At 41.7% G+C, this 25,130-nt stretch overlaps 1 non-coding gene across 1 annotated transcript; it reads right to left on the bottom strand.

Annotated features, from left to right (window-relative positions):
• Positions 1–132: 132 nt before the first annotated feature.
• On the bottom strand, positions 133–214 carry trnas-aga (transfer RNA serine (anticodon AGA)). Its single transcript has one exon. It is a non-coding gene; the product is annotated as a tRNA-Ser (tRNA).
• Between the last annotated feature and the right edge of the window lie 24,916 nt (positions 215–25,130).

The raw sequence follows: 25,130 nt of genomic DNA, 5'->3' as shown, positions 1-25,130 counted from the left end.
TTGTTCCAAAACATTCGTTCTTTTAAATATTCCCAGAAGGTGAGGGTAATCCATAAATGACAAAGCATAGCAGAATCTACTAATCTCAAAATAAATATATATGTATTTATTTTTTAAAAAATAAAAAGATGACGTAGTCGGCAGGATTCGAACCTGCGCGGGGAGACCCCAATGGATTTCTAGTCCATCGCCTTAACCACTCGGCCACGACTACAGAACGTATAGGAAAGGTTCCGAGCATCAACTGAGCTCCCTCTTAAGGAGGCTGCTGCGCAGATTCCCCACAGTTTGAAGTGGTAGAGTTAAGTATTGCTGTCAACACGAATGGACTGTGATTCCCAACAGAGACAGATGAGTGTAGGATAGAGAGTAAGCCCCAATTTTTGGATTCAAAGTATGGGGCAGATCTCTGATCATAAATCCATATTTTACATAAGTCACAAATATATTGTTGGAACTTCAACAATCGAAGTTATGCGGATGATACCACACTATTAGCAGAAAATAGATCTGTGAAACCATTACTGAAGCAAGTCGAGAAAGTGAGCCCAAATTCCAGCTGTTAGGAATTGTGGGATTTGAAAGCCAAAACACCTGGCGGGTCCAGGTTTGCCCATGCCTGGAATAGATAATGCAGTTAAGAAATCAAAAGAAGGCTACACTAGTGTAAAATTTCTGAATCCAGATTATCTGGGTTGTTGTGAGTTTTCCGGGCTGTATGGCCATGTTCCAGAAGCATTCTCTTCTGACATTTCACCACATCTATGGCAGGCATCCTCAGAGGTTGTGAGGTCTGTTGGAAACTAGGTGAGTAGGGTTTATATATCTGGGTGGGAGAAAGAATTCTTGTCTGTTTGAGGCAAACGTGAATGTTGCAATTGATCATCTTGATTGGCATTGAATAGCCTTGCAGCTTCAAAGCTTGGCTGGGGAAACCTTTGTTGAGAGGTGATTAGCTGGCCTTGATTGTTTCTTGTCTGTAACCGTAGAAGAACACTTGATGAACCAACCTGGACACAACATATTATTTGAAAACACAGAAATGCTGGACCACTCAAACAACCACCATGTCTGAGAAGCCATTGAAACCAACAAGCATGTGGACAATTTCAACAGAAAGGAGAAAACCATGAAAATGAACAAAATCTGGCTCCCAGTATTAAAATAATTCTAAAATTAGGACAGTAAATAACCAACAAAACTCAAAAACAGAGGAATTTTAGACAAGGAACAATCAGGGCCAGCTAATCACCTTCCAGCAAAGGATTCCACCAGGCAGGACACAGCCAAGCTTTGAAGCTGCAAGGCTATTCAATGCAAATCAAGTTGATCAACTGCACCATTTACATTTGCCTCAAACAGACAAGAGTTCTTTCTCCCACTGTGGACCTTCCACAGATATATAAACCCAATTTGCCTAGTTTCCAACAAGCCTCACAACCTCTGAGAATGTCTGCCATAGATGTGGGTGAAAACGTCAGGAGAGAATGCTTCTGGAACATGGGCATACAGCCCGGAAAACACAGCAACCCATTGGTTCCAGCCATGAAATCCTTCGACACCACATTATCTGCTTTGAACTGGATTATAAGAGTCTACACTGCCAGTCCAAAGCAGATAATCTGGATTCAGAAACAGGACAATATGGCAGTGTATTTGGGATTGGTTTAAGAGCTGTAATTTTTCTATAACTTTTGAGTTTCCCAAGCTCTGAATGTAGGGAGCAACAGCACCACCTTCTTGACAACATGCTGAAGAACATGGGAATTGCAGTGTGTATCATTTCACTGGTTACTCCCCATTTAAACCTGCAAGATTTGCTAGAAAGGTGAATATTGACAGCTAAAAGTCATCAGGGTCATTTTCATGGGAGGCAGAATGTACATCCACATTATGGACTATGAAGCCAAGATAATCTCAGAGTACATCCAACAGTGTAAAATGAATGCAGTTTGATTGACACCGCTTAAACTACCATGGCTCAATGCTATGGAATCTTGGGATGTGTTCACTATTATCTGTGGTTTCACATATCCTTGCAAAGTCCACTAATGTATCCCCGTTAAATACAGAGTTTGCTGAGATTTCAGCTAGGACTGCAGATAAGGAGGTTCTGCTAAATCAGATCAACCCAGATTAAGACCAAGCTTTTCGGGTTGAAGGAAACGCTATAGAGGTTTATTACGATTCCAGTGTGGAACACATCTCACCATGTTAAAACAGTGGATATGGCTCTTAATGAGATATGCCGCATTATCACAGGATGTCCACACCCTACACTACTGGAGAAATTATACTGTTTAGCCGGTATTGCACGATCTGATATCCATTGGGAAGTAGCAGCCTGTAATGAAAGGACCAAGGCATTGATATCTCCAGCCCATCCTCTGTTCGGATATCAGTCAGCAAGCCAATGCCTTAAATAAAGAAATAGCTTCCTAAGATCTACAGAGATCCTCGCAGGAACACATCAGCAAGCAATAGTCCAAAAGTGGCAGGTTAAAACCTGGAATCTCAGTCAGTGGCTGACGCCGGATGAGAAACTCCCTCCTGGGCACACAGAAGACTGGGCGACTTGGAAGGCGCTGAACAGACTGTGCTGTGGCACCACAAGATGCAGAGCCAATCTTAGGAAATGGGGCCACAAAGTAGAATCCGCAACATGCAAGTGTGTAGAAGACCACGTACTACAATGCGGTCTGAGCCCTGCCACATGTACAGTGGAGGACCTTCTTACAGCGACACCATGGGCACTCCAAGTGGCCAGCTTCTGGTCAAAGGAAATCTAGCATAATCCCAAGTTTTAAACTTTGTTTGTGGATTTTCTATACATTGTAACTGTATTCCCAATTCACTTCTGACACTATAAATAAATACATTATGATTTGGCTAAATAGGATGCAAGTACAAGCAGTATGCTTTAAAAGGTACAAGCACGAAGAAAAGTATATTACATTTTATACAGTTTTCTATTTAAAAAAGAGCTGTGGGTTTTTTTTTGTATGAGAGGAAAGGAAGCACTCAGATTCAGTACCCAGAAATCTAATGCAGAAATGCATGGCAAGGGTTCCACATCCATTCCAGATGTCATCAGTGGCATTTCCCAAAAAATATAGTGACTATAGAGACAGTGGGTACAGATGTGTGATGTGTATCATACAGAAACTCCAGGAACAAACAAACAAAAACATATCTTATAGTGAATATAAAACATTGCAGCTAGTATCAGAATTTCAGGAGTTAAAAAAACATGATAGGAAGAATACCATCTGGATTAACCAAAATGATAACTCCTACCAAATCTTGAGGCTTTTTGTCATTCTGAAAGAGCCTTGTTAAGTGTATGAACATGTAAAGTGTAAGAAATAAAAACTTACTATGTTTAAAAGGAAAAGCTAGCTTTCTATGTTAGCACATTTGAGAATATGGAATTTTATTTCTGACAACTATGTGCTAGGGCCAAATGTATTTTGAAAACAGAATATCTACTGAGCAAAATATTTTCATCCATTTCATTGCCTTAATGTGATGAAGTCCATTGTCAGCCGAATGTACTGGACTTAACTTGGCATTTGTAAGAAACCAAAAGGCAGAGCTTGCAAGTAACACGTTAAAAGTAATGATGTTACCTGCAACATGTCAATTCTTTCTTTCCAAAAGCAATTAGAAATCGATATGTTGTACCCTTTTCAATTTTTAAAAGAAAAAAAGCACTACTCCTTTAAAATGACATAGCAATCCCTGATAATCAAACCATTAGATATCTTGAATGTAAACAAGAAAAATCTACCTTTACTGTGGGGTACTATACATGTCTATTCAGGGTTATTTATTTATTGTGTCAGAAGCGAGTTGAGGGTACAGTTATAATGTATTTTAAAACACACAAACAAAGTTTAAAACTTGACATTATACTAGATATCCTTTGACCAGAAGCTGGCCACTTGGAGTGCCTCTGGTGTCGCTGTGAGAAGGTCCTCCATTGTGCATGTGGCAGGGCTCAGGCTGCATTGTAGTACGTGGTCTGTGGTTTGCTCTTCTCCATTCTCTTCAGGATTAATATACATTACATAATTAATGCAGATGGACACCACTATAACTGTCATGGGCCATGGAATCATAGGAGCTGTAGTTTTACATTATCCTTAGCCTTCATTGTTGAATAGTACTTATCTTCAATGAAAGCATTCATTTTGAACGTCCTGAGACACATTGTGAAATAACACATCCTGTGTCTCTGAAATCTGTTGAAAAGCTTGCAAGGCATTTCAGAGAAATAAAACATTCATATAACTATTTTATATTATTATTATTATTATTATTATTTTATTTTATGACATAGCAAACAAGATAGATATGCTGGATTTCGTATCACAAAATCACAAGTCGAACACTTCCCAAGTGTTTAGGACTGTGTGATGTATTTTCGGATGATGCGGGTGGCCTTTTGCAGTTGGCAGATCGTAATTTTGTCAATGTCTATTGTTTCCAAATGCTGGCTGAGATCATCATCATCATCATTATTATTACTAATCATAATAATCTTTATACACTGCTTTTCTCCCTCACTGGATCCAAAGTGGCTTACAGCGTCTTACAATCATATAAACAACAGTCCAAATACATCAATGATAAATATAAACATCATAAAATAAGCAATGTAAAAAACAAAACTACAATATACATTCACATTTACGTGGCATCGTCAAGTTTATCAATATCAGTAATGATATTGATAAAAACACATTTAGCTGTGTACACAAATAAGGTATGTGTTATGATTGAGCCTCATGGCTCTGCTTCTGGCAGACGTGGACGTAAGACTCCTCGAGAGTCAGATACTCTCGAGGAGCGCGAAAGAAAGAGGCTGCGAGATATCTTTGCAGAACCATCTGACGAAGAGTCTTTTGAGGGGTTTACGGAGAGAATGGAGGAAGAGCTGGTTAGCTCAGAAGAGGATGAGATGGATTGGACTCGGGTAAGGGGGAATTGGGTGCCACTGGCAATGATGGGATGGAAGATGATTGGGGACCTTCAGGACTAGACCCATGGACAAGCTGGAGGGATGGGACGGGATCCACAGCTGGGGATGCTGTGGGGCGTAGTCAGAGGTGTTCCAGTTCTGATGAGGAAAGTGATGAGGAAACGCCCGGGTTAAGGAGAACAGCTGATAGTGATGAGGACTTGTAACTGGCATAAAATGGGGCTTGGGAGCAATAGCAAATTGCGTTGGGCAAGGTAATCTGGACAAACGCTTGGGATCTGTGTGGGACGTTTTCCTGAAGACGGGTGTGTTTCGTGTGCTGATTACGTAAGTTGTTTTGGAATTTGGGTTCAGACGGCGGGAGGAATTGTGTGGGCTTTTGTTTGTGCAAACCTCTGCTTAATCTCAATAGCTTTGACCTTCCGTCGTCTTCTTGACGGACGCCATCTGCTACTCTGGATTTACGGACTGAACTGACTACGGGCTTGGATTCTCCTTCTGGACTTGGAAAACTGCAAACGTCTGCTTCTGCCTATCGACCTTCGGAAAGAACTGGGACTACTCTACTGCTTCAATCCTCGGCTGTTGTGTTTGTATTGGAAGTTTGCCTGCTGGGTGTAGGAGTGACTTCTAAGTTACTCAAAACATAGTACTGGCAGCAGAGAGGCATCTGCTGCCAATTAGTTACATTCTTTTGAACTTTTTGTTTCCCAGCTTCTGTTTTGTTTGTTCCCAAGCTGAAGCAAGCTGTTTTGATTTTACCCGGATTAAACTCCGGTTTAATCCGGTTTATCTTTTGAACGTTTTTCTTGCCCCTTTTTGCTTTTTGAGGCTAATGTTGCCTGGCCCTTGTCTTTTACGGGCATTTTGAGTTCTGTAAATCCAATAAACTCTGTTATCTTTGATCTTGTGGCGTTCTGTCCTTGACAGAATGATTTTCTTAGAAAGTATATAAATAAATGAATACAAAAGATACAGGCATTATGAAAGAAGATGCAAGAGAATATGTAGGAATATCTATGGAGCAAAGGAAAAAGGTAGTGTAATCTGATACTAAGAAAGGATAGGATTCAGAAAAAATGCAGCAAAATGAACATAAGGATTTTCACATCTTTCAATTTATCCTATCTCTCTAGAATTTTATCAGGTACTACCTGATGGTAACTAAGTTGTGTGTGTCTGTATGTGTGTGGAGGGGGGACGGGACGACTACAGATATAACTATTAGCTGTTCTTTGTGTGTGTGTCTCTCTCTAGGTAATGCCTCTCAAGGTGCATGGTCTTCAAAGTCCAATGGCTTTCCCTGGCACATGGCCATCATTGTCTGTTTCCACACATTCATAAATGTGACAGAAATGGAGTGATGTTTGTTATTTTGTGTTTGATCGGTAACCCAAGGAAACAATCAGAAGAGCCCCAGCGAAATGCTCGAAACAATCACTGTCTCTTCGAAGATGAATGACAGAAGGCCTGGTGCTGCTTTTCTCTTGCCAAGATCACTCAACATTTGTCAGCCTCCTAAAAAAAGAGTGAAGCCTACAGGCCTTAACAGCTACAGGCAAAAGTCTTTCAGTTACAAGGTGTTTTACAATCCCCTTGGTACTGCAAGTAATGAATTGCAAGCCCTCTTTCTGTTCTCTCGTACTTGAAGCTTTTCATACTGTCTCTGTGCTCCCCTCCCTCCACATCTCCAGGCTCCCATAATATCACTGCCTTATAATGACAGATGTGCTGGTCGGGGCAGTTGTGAGCCCTTCAATAGCCGAGCCCATGGAAGAAACTGAATCACACCGATTCAGTTCTAAATCTCCCTCCCGCCCAAGTGCACCGAGTGCTCCCTTGGTTTAGGTCGCGGTGTCATGTAGGTAAATTGAGTCCAGAAGTTGTGGATCCTCCAGTGGAATTTTTTACGTCCATCCCTCGCAGCTGTGGAGAGTTTAGACTAATCGCAATTCTCCTTGGTATCCCATCATCTCTGTAATTTGAAAAAGGATCAGGAGGAGCCCGAAGGCTAGAAAAAAAAGAATTCCGAAGAAACGTTTTGTCTCCAAATACCTCATCACATGTGGAAAGGGAGGACCCATTACTTCAGAGCAGGGGCTTAAGACGTGCCGAAGTCAAAGATGTCTCTGGTAGTCTTTCCCATGTCCTACAAATATGCAGCACATTTCTTGAGTTACAAAACTGCAACATTTGCCTTCCAACCTGGATCCTGACTGGCTCAAGCAAGGTGATTCAGTGACAGGTATACCCAACAGCAGGATCAAAAGGTGCTTGATCACCAAAACTTGAATTATCTCTGGCCAAAATGTCCCAGTGGCAGATGCAGGCATCTAGCAGCCCATGGCATAAATTCAAAAGTTAAGTCCATAGTTTAGATCTCCAGAAAGTGTTTTGCTTCCACAACTGACTGCTGAAAGGCAGAGAAAAGTCTCATCTACACTGATAATTTAATGCAGATCATTTAAGGAGCCCCCGATGGCCTAGTGGACTAAAGCCTTGTGACTTGAAGGTTGGGTTGCTGACCTGAAAGCTGCCAGGTTCGAATCCCACCCGGGGAGAGTGCGGATGAGGTCCCTCTATCAGCTCCACGCGAGGACATGAGAGAAGCCTCCCACAAGGATGGTAAAAACATCAAAAACATCCGGGCGTCCCCTGGGCAACGTCCTTGCAGACGGCCAAGTTGCTCCTGACACGAAAAAATAAAATAAAATAATGCAGCTTCAAGTTATCTCCAAAACATGGCAGCTAGACTATCCATGCTGTGAAAGCACACTGGAGTGTAAGTCCAGTAATCTGATGCAAGCAAAATTGGGGGAAAGTCAAAAATGATGGCCTTAATGTGCACTGTATTATAAACTACATCACACAATGAAATCAGCTTCACAGAATGTGAATTGCTGTGTGGATATCTAAACCGTTCCACTGATGCACAGGGCTCGGGCTGTGGCGCAGGCTGGAGAGCAGCTGCAATGAATCACTGCAATGAATCACTCTGACCAGGAGGTCATGAGTTCGAGGCCTGCTCGGAGCCTATGTTTGTTTGTCTTTGTTCTATGTTAAAAGGCATTGAATGTTTGCCTATATGTGTAATGTGATCCGCCCTGAGACCCCTTCGGGGTGAGAAGGGCGGAATATAAATGCTGTAAATAAATAATAAATAAATATCCACATTCTAGAGGGGAAAGTTGGACCCCCCCCCCCTTGCATTCTCTGCAGATGTCAAGTCGAAGATACTATGGATCCTGGAACTTGTTTAAGATCAGTCTCCCTCTCTGTGTGTAATCACATCCAGGTCTGGGGTTGGAATCTATTTATCCCCACAGCAAAACTGCAGGTGTCAGTACCAGTTTCAAACTGTCCTAAGTGGTCAGTGTAAATGTGCCCAGAGAGACACAGACAGAAAGAAAAAGAGGCTATATTGACATAGATCATTTAATGCAGTTAGATCAGTGGTTCTCAACCTGGTGTCCCCAGATGTTTTTGGCTTTTAACTCCCAGAAATCCTAATAGCTGGTAAACTGGCTGGGGTTTCTGGGAGTTGTAGGCCAAAAACATCTGGGGACCCCAGGTTGAGAACCACTGAGTTAGACTGTGGTAGCCAGACAACAACCTCCCACAAAAGCACGTGAAGCCTACTGTGTGCTTTGTGTTTTGTGTAACCATCTGGGCCTCAAACTGGTTCCAGAATTTCCCATTTAATTATCTGCATAGCGAAACCATTTTCTTCACTACTGGTTTGAAACTGCATTAAATGATCAATGTAGATGGAGACAGAGAGCCCTTCCACACAGCCCTATATCCCAGAATATCCAGGCAGAAAATCCCATAATATCTGCTTTGAACTGGGTTATTTGAGTCCACACTGTCGTATATTCTAGTTCAAAGCAGAAAATGTGGGATTTTATCCAGCTGTGTGGAAAGGGCCAGAGAAAGAGAGAAATAGAAAGGGGCCAATGAGATGAGAAGATGGAGACAGCTTCACCTATTTGGTGGTGTTGATTTCAACCCTCAATGCTGCCAAGAACCAAGTTTATCATTAGGTGGGCTGAGACAGGATATTAACACCAGAAAATTTCATTACTTCCCCACACCAGCAGATCCTGGCTGCCTCTGCCTTGACTGCCTTGTTTTGGTGCTTAATTTGTAAAATCATAACGTAAGAAGACGTTTAATAGGCTTTTCCTTAATCCCTCCTTATTATCCAACATTTCCGCTTATCCATCGTTCTGCCGGCCCATTTATGTTGGATAAGTGAGACTACTGTACATTCTGTGCTGGTCATATAGACTTCAGAGGAGGATTATTCCACATGCCTTAGATATTGCTGATGTGCACTGTTTCTTTCCATAAAGTTTCATAAAATAGGGCCATCCAGCCTCTGTTTAAAAGCCTCCAAAGGAGGAGCTTCCACCAAACTCTGAGGCAGGGAGTTCCACTGCTGAACAGCTCTTACAGTCAGGAAGTTCTTTCTAATGTTGAAGTGGAATCTCCTTTCTTGTAATTTGAACCCATTGCTTCGAGTCCTAGTCTTCAGGGCAGCAGAAAACAAGCCTGCTTCCTCTTTCTTGTGGCATCTTTTTAAATATTAAACCATGGCTATCATGTCTTCTCTCAACCCTCTCTTCTCCAGGCTAAACAGACCCAGCTCTTTAAGCCTATCCACACAGGGCATGGTCTCCAGACCTTTGATCACACTGCCATATATTCCAGTTCAAAACAAATAATGAGGGATTTCATTCAGCTGTGTGGACATTTGCCTCTATGAAATTTTGACAGGTATGAAAATCTATGGGCATTGTTTAACATGCAGTGCTGATTTAGATCTGTTTGGCAGCAAAACATGTCAAAATGTCTTAAAAGTAACACTGCAACCTCACTGGTTTTAATTCTGTTTTATTAAGCGTGTTTTTATATCATATGTTAATGTTCAGATTTTATAATTGGTGTATGTTTTTGTTTATTGATGTATTGTATACTGCTATTGCTTTTATTTGATATTTCTGTGAGCCGCCCAGAGTCCCCTTCGGGGGAGATGGAGGCGGGATATAAATAAACCAATAAAATAAAAATATAGTATTCTAGTTTTAGATGGGTATGGAAGAGGGCATAATGATGTTTGTATGTGTGTATTAAAGATCAACTTGTAATAGACATGTTGGTTTTGGCATAGAGCCATTTAAGAATAATTTTTAAGACAATTTTTCTGTTTAAGATTTTTAAAATATAGTAAGAAGCAACACAATGGTATCATCAGCTTTTTAGTTATTAACACTCCTTTTTGAATCAAGTGACTGATATGTATAATAATTTTTTTCAGTTCAGTAAAAACATGCAATGTAAGGGATTTACAGCTAAAGTGAACTTTTAAAAGCACGCTAACAGTATTAATAGATGAGCAACAGTCATCCCACTCCACTGGCCTGAAGTAGAAATGTTACCCTACTACATATTTTTTAGACTTACTGGACTGTAAATTCCATGGTGGCCTTTCTGGCTGGTGGGATGATGGGATTTGTATCCAGCCAACTGGGGCAAGATTGGGCTAAACATTTACCAATTTCAGCCTGCTATATGTTGCTTGACTGAGCAAATCTGCACAGCGTATGTGGAGTGCACTGTATTTGAACTGACAACACAAGAGGTTAAAAATATTGCCACCCGTTGCCAGTCTCTTAAGCCGTCCAATATGCCTGTTTATTAAAAGGCCTGGAATATCTCCCTGATGATTTCAGCTTGCCCAGGAATAACATATTTTAAGTGGTTACAGCCACACAGGAAAAATTATTTTTGGATAAGTAGGTCAGCCCTGTAACCGCACAGGTGTTTCGGCGTGTACAAGACACAGCAGGAAAATATTTTTAAATAAATAAATGTTGCAATGCAAATTAAAGAAAGGGGGAGGGCAGGGGAAAACCACCTCTCAGCCCCAAAACAACCCCTGCCCATGAGCCAGTATTCTTTTTTAATGAACCTGGCACTGTTTCAACATTTCTGCTCATAACCATGACTGTTTGATCTCTATGAGGCATAGCAAACAATTGTAAAAGGGTTTCTGCCAGAAAAAAAAGCACAGTTGGCTTATGCTGGTGTATATCAAAAATCTCCCACTTCTAAATCAGCAATAATTATGAGCACCATCAAAAAAATAAATACGCCACACCTGCTTTCTCTGGCTCTCTGTTGTGACCCTCTAGGCTGGGGATGGCAATGGGGGAAAAGAGAAAGAGAAAAAGGGAAGAGAGTGGTGTCAAGACTGAATACAAACCAAATCTGCTGCTTGAGAGCTTTAGGAAGATACAAGGTGCAGCTACACTATATAATTAATGCAGTTTGATCCCACTTTAATATCATGGCTCAAGGCTAAGAAATCAAGGGAGTTGTGGTTTTACAAGGTCTTTAGCCTTCTCTGCCAAAGAGTGCTGGTATTTCATCAAACACCAAATCCCAGGATCCCACAGCATGGAGCCATGGTTGTTAAAGTGGTATCAAACTGCATTATTTCTACAGTGTAGATCAGGCATGGGCAAATTTCAGTCCTCAAGGTGTTTTGGACTTCAACTCCCACAATTTCTGGCCTTGGGCCCCTTCCTTTTCCCCCTCAGCCGCTTAAGTGGCTGAGGGGGAAAAGGAAGAGCCCCGAGGCCAGGAATTGTGGGAGTTGAAGTCCAAAACACTTGGAGGGCCAAAGTTTGCCCATGCCTTGTGTAGATGCACCCATGATCAGGAGATGCCACTTGCTTTATGTGGCTCAGTTTAAAGACTTAGAATATTATCGACACTATACGATCTCAGCCATTTGAACATATTTTAACTGTTATAGTTAAAATATAGCTAACTGTTATCCTTTATGATTCTGGGATTTATAATTTGGTATTTTGAATCCTCTGCTAGAGAGCTCTAATGCTATAGTTTAAGAAAGCTCTAGATCTTAAACTTTTTCCTGATAATTTTTTTTACATGACCCATGTATATATGTATATAAAATAGGTATAAAAATCAAACATTGCTGGTGCCTCGCCAAAACTACAACTCCCAGGTTTCCATAGCATTGAGTCATGGCAGTTAAAGTGCCATCAACCTGCAATTCTCCAGTGCAGATGTACCTTTGATCAGTGTGAATAAATTTGCAGCACTTCTAAGTACAGTAGAGTCTCACTTAGCCAACACTCGCTTATCCAACGTTTTGGATTATCCAACACATTTTTGTAGTCAATGTTTTCAATACATCATGATATTTTGGTTCTAAATTCGTAAATGCAGTAATTACTGCATAGCATTACTGCAGATTGAACTACCTTTTCTGTCAAATTTGTTGTATATCATGATGTTTTGGTGCTTAATTTATAAAATCATAACCTAATTTAATGTTTAATAGGCTTTTCCTTAATCTCTCCTTATTATCCAACATATTCGCTTATCCAACATTCTGCCAGCCTGTTTACGTTGGATAGGCGAGACTCTACTGTACATTTTCCTGGAAACATGTCTTCTTGGAATGAATGGAGCTGCTCTTCTGGAAATCTGATTCTCATGAAGTTGGAAAGGATATTTATACATAAGGCATGATAGCCACATATAAATATGTGAGGGGAAGTCATAGGGAGAAGGGAGCAAGCTTGTTTTCTGGTGCCCTGGAAACATGGAACAATGGCTTTAAACTACAGGAAAGGAGATTCCACCTGAACATTAGGATGAACTTCCTCACTGTGAGAGCTGTTCAGCAGTGGGACTCTCTGCCTCAGGGTGTGGTGGAGGCTCCTTCTTTGGAGGCATTTAAGCAAAGGCTGGTTGGCCATCTGTCGGGGGTGCTTTGAATGCAATTTCCTGCTTCTTGGCAGGGGGGTTGGACTGGATGTCCCATGAGGTCTCTTCCGACTCTAGGATTCTATGATTCTATAAAAGCAGAAGTTTATTGCAGTGCTTTTGAAACAGCCAACAAATCTGTTTTCTGAAAATATTTCTGAACAAACATGATTTATTTTAAAAATATACATGTAATCTGATAGGATAAGAATATTGATAAAACAAAACCAGGTATAAAATATTGTGCTTTGGATGGAAAAGTAGTGTTGCCAAAAAAGTACAATCAGTTCAATTGATTTTATTCAGAAGTATAGCATATGTTCACCACCAGGTGGCACTGCAGGGCGGTATTTAAGTGCAGTCTTATTGGAACTACATGTGAATCAGGAGTTAGTCTTGCTGTGATGACTAGTTAGACAAAAAATGGGGACCTTTTCTCAGAATGTGGCGGCAACATCATAAAATACATAAACATGTTGTCTGTTCATCTCACAGATGACACACAACTTCTGGCCTCAGTCCTTTAGTGTAATTGTGTAGAGTGTTCAGGCATAATTTTAAGATCAGGGCGATGTTGCAGTAATTGGAAAACACTTGGAAAAGGTCACTGTGCAAAACACAGGAAAATTTAGTGGTCAGCAAAGCAAGCATAAATTATTTGGATTCTTTGAAGTTTTGCCCGTTGCTGGGAATTGCTTAAAAGAAAAAGTAAATGGGTGTTATGCTTTTTCTTGGTGTGGGTATCCAGAAAGTAATGTTTCTGAAATGCCCAATAGCGGTCACACTACATTTCAGTATTCTTATGCATGAAAAAAATGAGAGCCAGCATGATGTAGTGGTTTGCGTGTTGGACCAGGACTCTGGGAAATCAAGATTTGAGTCCCTTCTCAGCCATGAAAATCAACTGGATAGCCAAGGGCAAGTTGCTTTTTTGAACTGCAGTGGCAAACCTCCTCCGAATACACCTTGCCAAGAAAATCTTGTGATAGGGTTGCTGTGGGCTTGCAGACTTGAAGGCACACAATGACAATACTCTAAAAAAAAGTTGTGTTGGGTTACGATCCCATTGTTGCTAGAATAGGGATGGGCAACATGTGCCTGCTAGATGTTGGACTCCAGCTTTCATAAATTGTAATCCAGGGTGATAAGGAGCCTCTGGTGGTGCAGCAGATCAAACTGCTGAGCTGCTGAACTTCTTGACCAAAAGGTCAGCAGTTTGAATCCAGAAAGTGGGGTGAACTCCCATTGTTAGCCCCAGTTTCTGCCAACCTAGCAGTTCGAAAACATGCAAATGTGAATAGATCAATAGGTACCGCTCCGGCAGGAAAGTAATGGCGTTCCATGCAGTCATGCCAGCCGCATTACCTTGGAGGTGTCTAGGGACAACGCCAGCTCTTCATCTTAGAAATGGAGATGAGCACCCACCCCCAGAGTCAGACACAACTGGACTTAATGTCAGGGGAAAACCTTTACCTAACCCAGGGTGATATCGTGTTTTCCCGAAAATAAGACAGTGTCTTATATTAATTTTTGCTCCCAAAGATGCGCTAGGTCTTATTTTCAGGGCATGTCTTATTTTTCTATGAAGAAGAGTTCACATTTATTGTTGAACAAAAAAATTGAACATTTATTATATACTGTACAGTAGTTGTCATCACAAACCAGCATAACCAGACAAACTGTGAATCCTATCAAGAATTTCTTGTTACTACCATTATTTCTATGTACAACAATCTATGGTATGTACATTTACTGATCCTGCATGCTCTGGGGTTCTGTTTGGCGGGCATGCTTCCAAACAAAAACTCTGCTAGGTCTTACTTTTGGAGGAGGCTTTATATTTAGCAATTCAGCAAAACCTCTACTAGGTCTTATTTTCTGGGGATGTCTTATTTTAGGGGAAACAGGGTAGGAGCCGCAGCTTAACAACATCTGGAAGCTCCAGCAGTGGCAACGTGTGGGCTAAGCAGGATTGATGTGGTGTGATTAGTTGTTGCGAGTGCTGGAAAGAGAATGTCTATACAGCAGCAAACAATTCCGATTCAGGACAAAACGCCAATGGCTAAGGAACAACCAGGCTTTATTGTGAGAACACTATTAAAGAAAACTCCCTAAGGGTGCATCTTGACAGGGCAGAAATGGCAATGCTGATACAGAGTGTGGTACGTCAGATTAGCACCTCTGGAGGCTAAACTGCATGTCCTGAAACTGGCTTAAGAGTTGGATGGAGGCTAAACGGTGTTGCCTCTAATTGCTCTGGTGGGTGGATGGTGGCTGCATGGCCGAGTGGAGCTGGAACTGGTTTGGTGCCACTTTCTGGTGACCCTTGCCTTGCCCTCTTTGATTTGCCATTTGTGGTAGCTGCCGAGTACAAAAATGGTGTTGCATATTGCTTGGCAACCAGAGCGATGATATCAATACTGACAAAGCGCTGTGACAGAAGGGATGGGGAAGGAGGAATTGCCTCTCCTTCCCCGTTCCCCTTTCCCAATTGCCTTGTGGCTCTGGATATCAGCACTGCAGGCACTGAGTGATGAACAGTGCAATTTTTGTGCCCAGTTGGCACTGCAAAGAGCAGATCGAGGGGGCAAGATAGGTGCCATTCCCTGTCCCATTGCTGGGGAAAGTGTGATGGCAGTATAACCTCATGTGGTTGCTTCCCTATTAGAAAACAGGACAGTTGGCAACATGTGCCTGAAGTCATAGGTTGGAAAAGCTTCTGAGTAACCCATGACTTCCGTTAATATGGTTCATGGCTGTGTCAGACATCCTTGGCCTTTGTTACATCAAATAAATTCTGTGTGTCGTGCAATGGCACAGAGCTGATTTGGCTCCCAATTTGGGCATAAAGAGCCAAAGAAGATGCTTCCTAAATATGTTAAATTATCACAGAACTTAGCTAGTTTCATTTTTGGTAGAAGTGAGAGAATAAGGAGGCAGGAAGAAAAAAGTGAGGACTAAACTAGATAGACCAACAGTCTGATTTTGTATAAAGATGCTTCTTGATTGTCCATGCAGAGAAAACCTCTGGAAATGAGAGAGAAATCAATCAAAAGTGAAGGAATTCCAAAGTCATGGTGGATTTACACCAGCAAGGCAGGAGCAGGAACATCTTTTCATTCTTCCCCCCCTTTTTAGCTGCCCTTTTCCTTTAAACAAGTATATCAGGTCCACATGGGTGTATTTTTCTGAATTTAGTATAGGTAGGATCAGAAAGAGATCCCTTTCTTTCTCATGCTTGTTTGCTATTCTTTCCTAGGACACAGTTTTTCTGGATTTTCTGGACATCATAATAAAAATGGAATAGTTACTACCTTTTGATGACAACTAGGGACCCATCAACATTTAATGAAATGTGAAGCTACCTTCTAACTGTGGTGGCTAAACAACAAATGGAGGCCGTGGCTAGCACAGCAGGTTACACCGCCAGCTGCAGAATATATTGTCGACCAAAAGGTCAGTAGTTCAAGCTGCAGGTCGGGGTGAGCTCCCACCATCAGCACTAGCTTCTGCTTACTTAGCAATTCGAAAACAGCAATGTGGGTAGATAAATAGGAACTGCTTCAGCACGGAGGTAAAAAGCACCCCTGAAAAACATACCAGCAATTCAATCAGGATGGCATCCATAGATGACAGGCTCCTCAGTGTGGAAAAATGGAACAACAGCACCTCCCCATGGCCAAGTCGAGCACAGCATCCAGATGCCGGAGATGAAAAAGAGGGAAGCCTTGCCTGTCTATGTACTGTCTGTCTTTGTTGTTAATTGTATAATGGCACTGAATGTTTGCCATATATATATTCTGTACTCTGCTCTTGTCCCCCTCAGGGACATAGAGCAGAATATAAATAAAGTATATTATTATTATTATTATTATTATTATTATTATTATTATTATTATTTGCACAAAAGCATGTTTCCCTGAAAGCCCTTAGTGTGCATCAGTGTCCTGTGGTTTGTGTCATCACCAGCTGGGCCTTAAACTGGTTTCATGATTTTCTATGTAGTCATCTGCACAGCAAAACCACTTTTTCTAATATCAGTTTGAAACTGCACTAAATGGTCAGTATAGATTGGGCCTAGGAGAGCCAGGTCAGCCACATCTCATTCCCTAAGACCTCATGGTCATGGTAGACAAAGAATGGTTAACTGATAATGAAAATATAATAATTTAACTGATATGGATGCCTCTAAGATGATAGGTGGAGCCCCGGTGGCGAAGTGTGTTAAAGCACTGAGCTGCTGAACTTGCAAGCCAAAAGGTTGCAGGTTCAAATCCTGGGAGCGGAGTGAGTGCCCGCTGTTAGCTCCAGCTTCTGCCAACCTAGCAGTTCGAAAACATGCCAATGTGAGTAGATCAATAGGTACCACTCCGGTGGGAAGGCAAGGGCGCTCCATGCAGTCATGCCGGCCACATGACCTTGGAGGTGTCTACGGACAACGCCGGCTCTTCGGCTTAGAAATGGAGATGAGTACCAACCCCCAGAGTCAGACATGACTGGACTTAATGTCAGGGGAAACCTTTACCTTTACTTAAGATGATAGGTGAAAAGGACACTGGATAATAGATGTGAAGTATGGCATATATCTGTTTCTGGTGACTAATGACTCCCATGTTAATGAGGTGATGGATCACTCCCAACTTTGTAAAAGAGCTGTCCAATGTGCTGATCTGTTGTAGGAAAACAATTTAGAATATTGGTTAGCTCAGGTATGGGCAAGCTTCAGCCCTCCAGGGGTTTTGGACTTCAACTCCCACAATTCCTAACAGCCTACTAGCTGTTAGGAATTGTGGGAGTTGAAGTCCAAAACCCCTGGATGGCTGAAGTTTACTCATGCCTGAATTAGCTCCTTCGAAATTTGGAAATCTCAGAGTATGTTTATCCCCAATCCCTTGATTTGGAATCTACCAGCCGCTCCTAATATTTGGTCCCTTTTGTGAACCAAAGAAGCTGCTTTAGACATTATTTGTCAAATGAGTGCATTAGAGGCTACTGTTATGGGCGTCTTGGAGGTCTCGGATAGAAAATGTTTTATAGCTTTAGGTTCTATATCTTTTCTAAGTTCCCATTCTCTTGATTGTGGTTACGATCCAATTTATTTAGATCTTGTTGTATTTGTAATTTTTAATATGTGGTTTGTTCATGTAGGATATGAACTTGCTTGCAGCATTTTCTTTCCAGATTATACCTTTTATAGTTTTGGCAAATTTGGAATCAGATTAGAAAAAGGATTAAATTATAAGTGTATCTTACTGGAGATGATGATTCTTTCACAGAGTTTCTGGCTTCTCTTTGGATGAAACTAGAATCATTTCATTCAGTGGTAAGGGTGGGCTGTGCTCAGGGCCGGCCGGAGATATTTTTTGATATGAAGAGGGGGTGCTGAAAAGCGCCCCCGCCACCGGCCCCGCCTCCCGCGCCCTGGCCCCGCCCAGCGTGCCCTGGCCCCGCCTCCCACGCTGCGTGGGAGGCGGGGCCAGGGCGAATAGTGAGGGGGCGGGGCCAGAGTTGGCCCCGCCCCCCGCCAGCGTGCCCTGGCCCCGCCTCCCACGCAACGTGGGAGGCAGGGCCAGGGCACGTTGGGCGGGGGGGTGGGGCCAGAGCTGGCCCCGCCTCCCACACTACTCCCGCTCGCCCGTCTGGCCTTTTCTAGCAGGCCAGACTTCAGCGGAGGTCCCTGCAGGCCGCAATCGCGGCCTGGAGGGACCTCCGCTGAAGTCTGGCCTGCTAGAAAAGGCCAGATGGGCGAGCGGGAGTAGCGTGGGAGGCGGAGCCAGCTCTGACGCCGCTCCCCCCCCGCCCAGCGTGCCCTGGCCCCGCCTCCCACGCTGCGTGGGAGGCAGGGCCAAGGCACGCTGGGCGGGGGGGGGGGGCGGCGTCAGAGCTGGCTCCGCCTCCCACTCTACTCCCGCTCGCCCGTCTGGCCTTTTCTAGCAGGCCAGACTGCAGCGGAGGTCCCTGCAGGCCGCGATTGCGGCCTGCAGGGACCTCCGCTGAAGTCTGGCCTGCTAGAAAAGACCAGACGGGCCAGGGCGCACTGGGCGGGAGGCGGGGCACCGTCAGGGCGGTGCCCCGCCTCCCGCCCAGCCTGACGGCGCCCCCCCGGGCCTGCGCCCGAGGCGGCGGCGTCAGGTGCCTCAATAGTGGGGCCGGCCCTGGCTGTGCTCCAAAACATCCAAAGATTACAAAGACACAAAGCAATGGAATACGGACATAGTTTTTTTTTTCCACAACAAGCATATAGAAAGGGTGTGGAACATATATTTCTGCAGTCAGTATTTAAGTCTCAGTACTCAGTGGGAGGTTCGAAATATGCTAGAGTGGCCGCAATACTATTTGATAAAACCTGTTCTTTTGATGTTAAGAGAGTGGAAAGGGACCCAGCGGGCAGATTTCTCATATTGCAGGGTCTTGGGCAGGAAAGGAGTCATGCTGGGCACTTTCTACTCTCCAAACACAAATCAAACTAAGTGTATGCAATCATTTCTACAAACTTTAAGGGAGGCAGCAACAGGAGAAATTACAACTACAGCAGATGCAAATGAGGTATTAAATAATTATTTTGACCAATTTTATCATCGAAGGAGGAAGCATTTAAAAAGATCCCTGCTTTTGCAATTCATTAAAGAAACCAACTTGGTAGATCCCTGGAGGACCATGCAGCCTTATGATAGGGAGTGAGGGTGCATCTATACTATATAATTAATGCAGTTTGACACCACTTTAATTACAATGGCTCAAAGTTATAGAATCATGGGAGCTATAATTTGACAAGATCTTTAGCCTTCGGAGCCCACAGTAACGCAGTGGGTTCAACCACTGAGCTGCTGAACTTGCTGACCGTAAGGCTGGCAGTTCGAATCCGGGGAGCGGAGTGAGCTCCCGCTATTAGCCCCAGCTTCTGCCAACCTAGCAGTTTGAAAACATGCAAATGTGAGTAGATCAATAGGTACCGCTTCTGCGGGAAAGTAACAGCACTCTATGCAGTCATGCCAGCCACATGACCTAGGAGGTGTCTCCGGACAATGTCGGCTCTTCGGCTTAGAAATGGAGATGAGCACCAACCTCCAGAGTCGGACACGATTGGACTTAATGTCAGGGGAAACCTTTACTTTAGCCTTCTCTGCCAAAGAGTGCTGGTGCCACACAAAACTGTCAATCCCATGATTCCATAGCATTGAGCCATTGCAGGTAAAGTGGTGTCAAGCTGCATTCATGTTACAGTAGATACACTCTATACCTTTCCCTCTAACATTTATTATACTTATTTATTATAATTATTCTTGAATTGATTATTTCTTTTTATCTAAGTCACTGCTTAGAGAAATATCAGATGTAATAATCAAACCCATAATGTATTCTCATCATTTTTCACTGGTTTTGATTGACAATTTGGTCTAGAAACATATACAACAAAACTTTAGAGATTTAATTCAACTCATTTGACTGATAAACTGTTCAAAATGTGTATCATTGACATCATCAAATTGCTGGAGAGGTTGAAATGTCCAGGGTTCTGATATTCATATGTGGATATAGTACCCCCAATGTTGTAGTAGTTGTTTTTTTTAAAGACCTAGTGTTAAATCAGATTTCAAGTATCACAGCCAAACCTTTTTAGAGCTACACAATTTAATAAAATTTCATACATCGTAATGTTGCATTTCTTTCTGAGAGAAAACTGTGAGAGAAGAAACTGTGAACCTTTCAAAATGCAAAAAAGAGGCCCGGAGTGATGGAGAAGAAGTGTTTGGCTTGTTTGGTGAAGTTCCGAATTTCATCATATAGTCATTCTGTTTGGCAGGGTGAATTAAGGAGGTAGAAAGCTATAAACATCTCTCATTTTAATGGCACATTTACCCATAAATCTAATGTTAGGAACAGTCTCAGAATTCCCATGATAAACACTTAGCAGTTCTTTGAAGCTTATGATATAGCAATAAATATAGTCTGTAACCATAAAATTAAGGTTATATGATCTGATTACTTTTTATGTTGCATTAGCTCTATGAGCAAAGAGAATAAAGTTCATTTTCTTAATATTTGAAAATTTAATGATGAAATCACAGCCTACAACAATGATAGGTAAAAAAAAACAAACATATGGCTTGTCACCATCCTAAATGATTCCTTAATATGATAAAGCATAATGGCTGTGATTCTACTTTGGGATTGTGTACAAATAAAATATAAAGGACTTTTATCGTATATACCGTGTTTCCCCGAAAATAATACAGTGTCTTATATTACTTTTTGCTCCCAAAGATGCGCTAGGTCTTATTTTCAGGGGATGTCTTATTTTTCCATGAAGAAGAATTCACATTTATTGTTGAACAAAAAAATGAACATTATATACTGTACAGTAGTTGTCATCACAAACCAGCATAACCAGACAAACTGTGAATCCTTGTTATTACCATTATTTCCATGTACAATACTCTATGATATGTACATTTACCAATCCTGCATGCTCTGGTGTTCTGTTTGGCGGGCATGCTTCCAAACAAAAACTTTGCTAGGTCTTACTTTCGGGGGAGATCTTATATTTAGCAATTCAGCAAAACCTCTACTAGGTCTTATTTTCCGGGGATGTCTTATTTTTGGGGAAACAGGATATATATATATATATATATATATATATATATATATATATATATATAATATCTTTATACACACACACACACACTAGCTTGGCTACCCGGCATTGCCCGGGTTATGTGAAAAAGTCAATTTTTAATTGTATAAAATGCATAAGGTTGTGGATTAACTACAACTAACATCATTCCAGGTTAACCCCCTGAAACTCCATCAGTAGTTAAAGTTTGTTATGTTGGACAAGTTTGCTCTGGATGCATCATCAGTGGGGTTCAGTGTGCTCTCTGGCTGTAGGGTGAACTACAATTCCCACTATGGTCTATCAGTCTCCTCAAACTCATCCAGTAGGTTGAGTTAGTCATGGGAGTTCTGTGTGCCAAGTTTGGTTCAGGTCCATTGGTAGAGGTCACAGTTTCTCTGGTTGTGGGTGAATTACAACTCCCAGAAGGGAAGGTCAGTTCCCCCCAGAACTCTCTTCAGTAATCAAATTCTGGCATATCAGGTATGTGTGAGAAGTTTGGTCCAGATCCATTGGTGTTTGGGTTCACAGTGCTCTCTGGATGTAGGTGAACTACAACTCCCCCAAATAAAGGTGAATTTTTCCCAAAGACCTCCAGCATATTTTTGGTCATCCAGCCTATTATAGTTTGACAACAGAGTGGAGCTTTCTGGCTGGGAATTCTAAATATGCCTTCTTAAATTACAAATTGTGAGATTTCATTGGATGTCATTATGGCACTTAAAGTGGATTCTTCCAAAAGGCCTTCGATGATTAATTATTGTAGGTTCGAACTATCTGCCCACTCAACAATAGGATACTTTGCCATTTTTACCTTGCACTTTATTGACTACTTTAGCTGTGAAACTACCTCTCCCATTTTGAAATATTCTGCACTTTGGCCCAGATCCGTGTTTTAGTCTCCTATTTTTAACATTTTATGCTGTATGTTGATTTTTATGACTGTTTTATTGATGCTGATGTTTTATTGTTGGATATTTGTTCATTGTTTTATTGCTGTTTGTGTCGGGCAAGGCCCCATGTAAGCCGCTCTGAGTCCCTCTGGGGAGATGGGGCGGGGTATAAAATAAAGTTAGTAGTATATTATTATTATTATTATTATTATTATTATTATTATTATTATTATTATTATTATTATTATTATTCAGAGTGCTATAATTCTGTTTTATGAAAGCTTCTTCCTCCTTCCTCTCTTTGTCTCCCCCCCTTTCTTTCTTTCTTTCTTTCTTTCTTTCTTTCTTTCTTTCTTTCTTTCTTTCTTTCTTTCTTTCTTTCTTTCTTTCTTTCTTTCTTTCTGTGAGAGCTTTCCCTCTCTTCATGAGACCTCCCTTTCCTTCTCCTTTCCTTCCCACCCAGAAGGCTACCAGGGAAAGGGAGAGACTGCTCTTCCCTTTGGTATGATGATCTCTTTTGGAAATTATGCTGAAGTTACAGGCTGTCCACCTCTTCCTTGGGCTAAAGCCTTTGTAATAAAACATCTGACAATGGATAGTGGCACCCCAGGCAGTTTACCATATTTCTTTACACACTTATTATCTTAGGGACCATTTCTTCATTATGTATGAGAGATTTCTGGAGGCCAATCATAAGGTTAAAATTAAGTTGTCTGTACATTTATAGGTCCCATTGTGCTTCACACATTTCTAGATGGCTTTCTGGAACACAATGATGTGGTTTTATTAAGTGTTAGCTAAACCCTCTGGTTGTGAGAGTTCATAACATTTTCAGACCTTGAAATGCTACTGAGCAATAACAGCATGCAAAAAGCAAAAACAAAAAAATCTCTAGGATTTGTTTTTGTTTTTTTTAAGTGTGTCTTCTTGGAGTGTCAGTCATGAGGAATCCCAAGGAGCATTTCATTGTAAGCTGTGATGTGGAAATGATGATTCTTTGCTTTGTAAAAAGTCATGCAAGTGTCAAGTGGTAACTTACATACCAAAGGAGGTGGGAGAGCCAGTCTTTATACATTTTTATATTTGATGTCAAATAACTGTTTCAATATGTGACTTGTCACAAAAGGGATTGTCAAAGTGGCTTGCACAAAAACAATCTCTAATAAATAGCTATGGGTTGAATTTAGGTCATATTCATGCTTAACATCACAAATATTGAAATCAATGGGATTTAAGCTTAAAAGTGCTGTAGGAAGAACTGCTATATTCACTACACCCAGACTTACTTACTTACTTTACTTTGGCAATTCCCCATTGTCCGAGTATTATGGCCTTCCAAGTGTAGTGCCTTGGTGGTGGGTATGTAGATGAATGTAGAGCCCTCTTCTTGACCTGCATGTTCTTCTACAGTGAGGACATCAGTTTCCAGGTGGAAGGCGGTCTCAGTCGAACATGGCCATACAGCCCGGAAAACACATAACAACCCTGTGATTCTGGCCATGAAAACCTTCGACAACACTCTCTGCTTCATTCAGGAAAATGCTGCAGTAGCAGCAGCACTACACTCAGACCCCACACTCCATGGGAAACCATCCTTCTGTCATTTTTCCATAAACTTGTATCTCTAGTAAACGGAAGGAAAATCTACAATTCTCTAGAAGTTGCTGAACTATATCTCCCATCATATTTCCCCATAGGCCAGACCAAATATGTTAATAGGAACTGGAGTCTATTAAATCTGAATGGCCACAAGTTCCACAGCCCTGCTGTAGCCTACAAAGGATAGATTTGATTCAGTGCCTTTATTGTACATCTTACACATGCTTTCGTTGTATTGTAGGGAATGTTTAAGTTACAAAAACAGCGGGTTAACTGGGAACGACAAAGGTCAAAACGGAGCCTTATATCATCTAGTTTATAATAATCATTATGACTGTGCTTATTTTCCAGGAGAATAGGAGCAGGATCTATACAGCTGCACCTGCAGCAAGACTATATTTTCTTTGTGCCTGTGACAGAAAATGTGAATCATGGATTCTTGCAGATTTTTCCTGCATACATCATTGGCTCCCTCTGATTTATAGCTATTCCTAGAGGAACGTGCTATGACCTTGAGTAATAAGTATATTGTGATGCTCTGGGATATGAGAATGTTGTACTTATAATGTTTAACAAAAAGAGGTTTAATGCTGTAGATTACTCAGCCCTGCAGCCACTGAGAACAAGTGAGAGGGAATGCTTCCATCTTGACCATAAAAGCTATCAAGCTGCATTCCCCACATATGTTTAAATTTAACTGGTTCCACATTAAGGCGAGGCTCTAAGCAAGCCTGAAATCAGCAAAGGAATGAGAGGACTTGAACTCAGCTCCACCATGAAGACAACCAATGGAGAAGTGCAGGAGCCCATCTCTCTCGCAAGACGTTAGGCAAATACCACTCAGAGATCAAGAGCTGAGGCAGTACCAGAAGCTGGACAACAACTCCCAGAATCCCCAGCCAATACAACCAGTTTCCAAGCTCTGGAAAATAACCCAAGGCCTGATTAATGCTCTGAGGACCTTATGTTTTGCTTGTAGTTTAGGGAAGCTGAGCAGCTCTTTGGCTGAATTTCCAAAGGCCCCACCCTAAACTACATTTCTCAGAATTCTGCAAGAGGCAGCCAGACGATAGGAAAGTGGGAGCATCCACTTTAAAGTACTAATATAACATCGTCCTGATGTCCTACTTTTTCAAAGATATATAACTAAATATGAAAGTTACGGTTTTTCATGCCATTTCCAATTTCTGTGTTCGATTGTGAAAAGTGGACCATGAAAAAAGCTTGTAGGAGA

The sequence above is a fragment of the Anolis carolinensis genome, chromosome 4 (genome assembly GCF_035594765.1).
Source record: "Anolis carolinensis isolate JA03-04 chromosome 4, rAnoCar3.1.pri, whole genome shotgun sequence".
NCBI lineage: Eukaryota > Metazoa > Chordata > Lepidosauria > Squamata > Dactyloidae > Anolis > Anolis carolinensis.
The sequence above is the reverse complement of the archived record's forward strand: the minus strand, read 5'-3'. Positions and strand labels throughout refer to the sequence as shown.